The sequence below is a fragment of the Pinus tabuliformis genome, chromosome 7, assembly GCF_031772625.1.
Source record: "Pinus tabuliformis cultivar Carrire ecotype Pingquan chromosome 7, CPIR1, whole genome shotgun sequence".
NCBI lineage: Eukaryota > Viridiplantae > Streptophyta > Pinopsida > Pinales > Pinaceae > Pinus > Pinus tabuliformis.
In genome coordinates this window covers 1281054975-1281060325 of record NC_142293.1, presented here as the reverse complement: position 1 = coordinate 1281060325, position 5351 = coordinate 1281054975, and positions in this window count along the sequence as shown.

Below are 5351 nucleotides of genomic sequence, written 5' to 3'. Positions count from 1 at the left end.
CTCTATAGTGAAAATAGTAGCGTGTACATGAATGGGAACTCTCATATGGAGATCTTGTTGTCTGAAAAGGTCGAGAGTCATTATAAATACATGCTGGAAAAAAAATGACCACTATCTAAGGGATTAAGTTCTCATAATTTGACACAGAGAGGATCAATTACTTGTTAGTAATTATGTTCACTCATGTGTTAGAAAAGGGGGTATGTAAAAGCTCCCTTGAACTTGGATAGGAGTCGACAAGCCTTGAAGAAGACTAAAAAATTCACATATAGGGTTTTTTAAAGGAATCAACAAGTATTTGGATGGTAGTTTTTAATGGAAAAGTAGATACCAAAAGAGATAAAAAATTATTATTCTTCATGCATGGTATAGTACCCAAGAAGCATAGGACTCATAGAGTGTGAGTGTATATTGAGTGCCCTGATAGCCAATCACAAATGCTAGGAAAAAGACAAGAGATAATTCACCCAATACATATTAGCCAAACATTAATTGATTATGATATTTTTAACCTAGCAGTAGTGAATAGGATCGTAATAGCTATCAACCCATTCTCAAAATTGGTGTAAGCCAAGACACGGAGTTGCTACATATTGTATGAAAATAATAGGGAACCAAAAAGGGAAATTTGAAGTCGTCCATATCACACTAAAAAAATTTAAATAGAATATCATTAAAAAATGATTTATTTGGATAAATATTGTAGCAAATTTCAAATGTGTAATTGGAACCTTTTAGGAATGGCGAGCGCTACTAGTTTCATGGAGAATTGCACAGACCAGAGAACAAATTATACAATCCTCATTTTAGAACCAGTAGGCTAGAAATGAATTTAAAAAGTGTAATCACAAGCTTACACACTATTATTAATGTAGATAAAAGGAATACTTCATCAATGAAAGCTAAACCCATTAATTAGAAAATTTATAACTATGCTTCTATTTTTTTTAAAGAAATAATTGTACATACAATATAGGTATAGAAACCCCAAATAATGGCACATACAATGAAGCAAGACTAAGAGATAATTACGAAATAATGTTCATAAATGGCACTGATAACCTATTCCACATCATAAGGGTCTTACAGTCTAAAGTTAGAAACCCTTGAGTGTTTCTAGTTTAGGACATATTAAATGAAAAAAAAACAAAAGAAAACAATGGGAGACTAGAGGCCTCAATACAAAAGGAAATACAAGGTCTAGCATGATATTGTTTACGGAAATTTTATACGTATGATAGGCCATAGGCTGAAATACTGAACTCCATGCCAGTAGTGCAATAAACTCCACGATTCAATTTCCATTCATGAGAGGAGTTGTCGAAATAAACTTGTATAGAAATTAGGATGAGATTGCATACCATATCTCACTATAACGTGACGTTAACAATAAGAATCTCCAAGGGGAAAAAAGGGATGGTAACCAACCTGTATCATAGCACCTGTGAATTAGGGGTTGGGAAGTACGTCCTCTCTTATTCGAACTTGTGCAAATAAATTAAACATACCCACAAAAAAATTGATATGAAATTATGAGAGTTAGCACACATTAGGCTAATATAAACAAGAATACAGTTTGTAAAATTGACACAGGAATGGAAGGATGCATGTTAAAAGAGTGATATCGAGTACCTTCCTCCTACACAGTTCAACATGTAAACCCATTGTGCAATAAACTGATACATTGACTTATACATTCCAAAAAGAAAATGTGTATACCAACAAGAAATTGATAGAAATGGCATGGGTCTAATTTCAATTATTCCAGGTCAACAGGTTACAAAAAGAGGACGAAAAGTGAAACTGTGCCTGGAGAATTCAGAACTAGTTCGGTGAAAAAGAATAGAAACAACAACGAGTAGAAGGAAGGGTGGGAATGCCTAAAATTTACTTGAGCCACTACCAACATGTAAACTGCTCCAATAAAACCTTAATAGATGTTGCATTATAAGATGATGGCATTGTAATTTAAGTAGTATTAATGACAATTGGGCGGGTAGGGACTGAGTGAGAAAATTATTAACCAAATTAAAGTTCAAGTAAGAAAATCAAATAATAAAGGGGAGAAATAGGAGTTACCTATAGAAATCATCGTGGAAGAGTCCTCATAAATATTCAGAGTGACACCCATAACCCTGAGTTAATTTTCCCAAAAATTTGCATGGTTTAAAGTAACCCTTTAAACAGAGTTCAAAGGAGGTTATTGATAATTAAATAACATAACCATTTCTTCACAAAATCTTACATGAAGAAGAAAATAAATTATATATTTCTTACGAGTGCCATCTTCAACTCCTCACAGAACAAAGAGGATGATATAAACACCACTAGACCATTGTAATAGGCCACAGGTGCCAAGACCAAAAACCCCTCTCATGGTGGTGCCTTGTTCATATGACAACATTTAGCATGAAAGAAAACCAAGAATGAATGAATACATAGCCAAATGTCAATGGTTACAGTTTTTGAGAATGAACCTCCACCCTTGGATTGAATGATTAAATCTCCATTGTTCAAAAGGGTAGGGAAATTATAGGCATGTGATCTTCCCATGGGTAACGGTTGCATGCCCATTTCTAGTTCTCCATGTGCCTTCCCATGGAAACTTATGCTAAACTGTTCATTAATCCCACGTGAACCCATCATGAAACAAATCCGCTTGATTTAAGGTAAGAGATATCACTTTACAATAAGAGTTGCATCAACCCAAATATGACATGGCTTCATAGAAATATGTATTACTATACTGAACCATATAATTTTAATATGTGTCTTAGTGAAACCATATACTAACTTGCCCAGTTTTAATTTAATTGTCTAGGATAATTCTTAGTAAATTGAGATGGTGTGTAATTTTGCATTAAATGAGATAACATTTAGGTATATACGCCATAGAGTTGGGAAAAAAAACCCAGAACTTTATCTGAACATGTATGTAGAAACAAATTCAGTATAAGGAAATTTACTATAAAAAATTAAAAAAAATAAAAATAAAAAATTGGTTGGAACCTAGGTACATGACATATGGTATGAGAGCACGAGTTTCAAAAATTGGGCCTATTGAAAATCACCACATTTAAATACATATGAATAGAATTATGTATAAAAGATTAAAATGTGTAAAATAATGATGCGTTGTGTTGACAGCAAGGTACTCAAGTGAAGTAAAGTGGCAAAACAAAATGGTAGATGATCCCAATCCACCTATGATCGAGGGAGAAGGAATCTATGACGAGTTAGGAGGAGGAAATACCCCATAAAAAAATTAATTTATCGAGATTGTGAGAAGTTTTAAACAAGAGCTGTTTCAACTCAAACTAGAATACCTCATAACCAATCAAGAATGATTGTTGAAGGTGAGTGAAGAACAAGAAAATATGATAAAAGATTCAACTAAAAAATCTAGTGACCGACTAACAGAGATAGAGGGAGGTGGAAAAGAAATGGAACCACTAAAAAGAAAAAATGGGGAGACTGAGATAGAAAAGTATGAAAGTGGGGATGAATCAAACAATACTTATCTAAAGAAACAAAAAAGAAGAAGAAAGTGGAGTTACAAGGGGAGTTCAAAGAAATAAAACCCTGTTCATTTGGTGGTGAAAAAGAGGAGGATGTTGAAGCATGGATTATCAACATGACAAAGTACTTCCAAGTTTATGAGTACGAGAGCAGTTTGAAGACCACATTCACCATTTATCAGCTACAAGGGAAAGCTACCCTTTGGTGGGAGGAGGTCAAAACAATACACGCATTGGAAGAAAATAGTTTATTGGGAAGAGTTTCAGAAACAATTCAAGTCTATATATTTAAATGAGTGACACTATGATGATCGAGCCAAGGAATTTCATGAGTTAATACTAGAGTAGTTAACTATGGACGAGTTCATGGCTAAATTCACCAATTTTTTGCGTTATGTTCCCTACATCAAGGAGGACAAATCGAAAGTGAAAATGTTTTTAAACTACTTAAAGATGTCTTATAAAGAAAGGACTGAGTTTTACAATCCTAAAATGATGGATGAAGTAGTGAGGAAAGGAAGATTGTGTTATAAAAGTTTTAAAACAAAAGAGGAGGCTTAAAACCTTAGTAAGGTAAGGAAATGAATACATCTACAGTGGGGATAAGAAAACAAAAACCTCCATAACTTAAAAACTTTGGAAGGGATCACCAACAGAAGAAATTCAACATAGGTAATTCAATCCAACATGCACAATCTCAAACTGGGTCCAAAACCATGGATTTAAATAATGAAAGGATAGGTGAGGCTAAAGAAAGAGAACCTTTGAAGTGTTGGGGTTGTGGGGAACCCCACATGCTAAGGGATTGTACGCATAACCCCATGTCTATTCAAAACATACAATAAATACATGAAGCAACAACAGTGAATGATATTGCATGGAATATCCCAAAGATAAGTGCATTACTGGAGGATAGACAAGCGGAGCACCAATCCACTATGATCGAGATTGAAGGTACTATTTTGAACCATTATGTCTCTATTTTAATAGACCCATGAGCGAGTCTTAGTTCTATTATTCCTCAAACTGTGGAGAAATATAAGCTAAAAATTGAAAATGTTAAGGATGCATGGCTGGTTCTGCTAGAAACAGGCACAAAGAGGAAGGTAAACAGCCAGGTAGAAAAGTGTTCCATAGATTTAAATGTCTTTTCCATTGAAGTAAATTTTAGTATACTTCCACTAGGGTAATATGATTTGTTAATTGGTATGGATTGACAAGAAAAACATGGAGCAATAATAAATTGTTTAGAGAAAATAATGAGTGGTGTAAATCAAGAGGGACAAATACAGTTAACAAGAGGCATGCCAAACCCAATTTCTATTTGACATATTTCAACATTACAACTAAAAAAGAGTGCCAGAAAAGTGGGTTAGTTATTTTCGGTGCATGTTGAAGCAAATGAGGAGGAAAAAGAAAAACAAAAGATAGATGGATTTCGAAATATTAGAGACTTTAAGGATGTTTTTCCAGAAGATATTTTAGGTATACCTGCCCATAGAGACATATTTATCCATTGATCTAGTGTAAGAAGCTATGTCGATGTCTAGAGCACCTTGTAGAATGAGTATTCTAGAATTATTAGATGTAGTTGCACAAAATACTCAATAATGGTTATATTAGACCCAATGTTTCATTGTGGGACCCCCTGGTGTTATTTGTTAAAATGAAAGATGGTACATTTAGAATTTGAATATATTACCAACAATTATATAAATTGGACATTAAAAATAAATACTCGATGCGTCGCAGTAATGATATATTTTATCAAGTAGGAGGGGTAACCATAATCTGAAAATTTGATTAGATCCGAGTATTACTAGTTAAGAATAA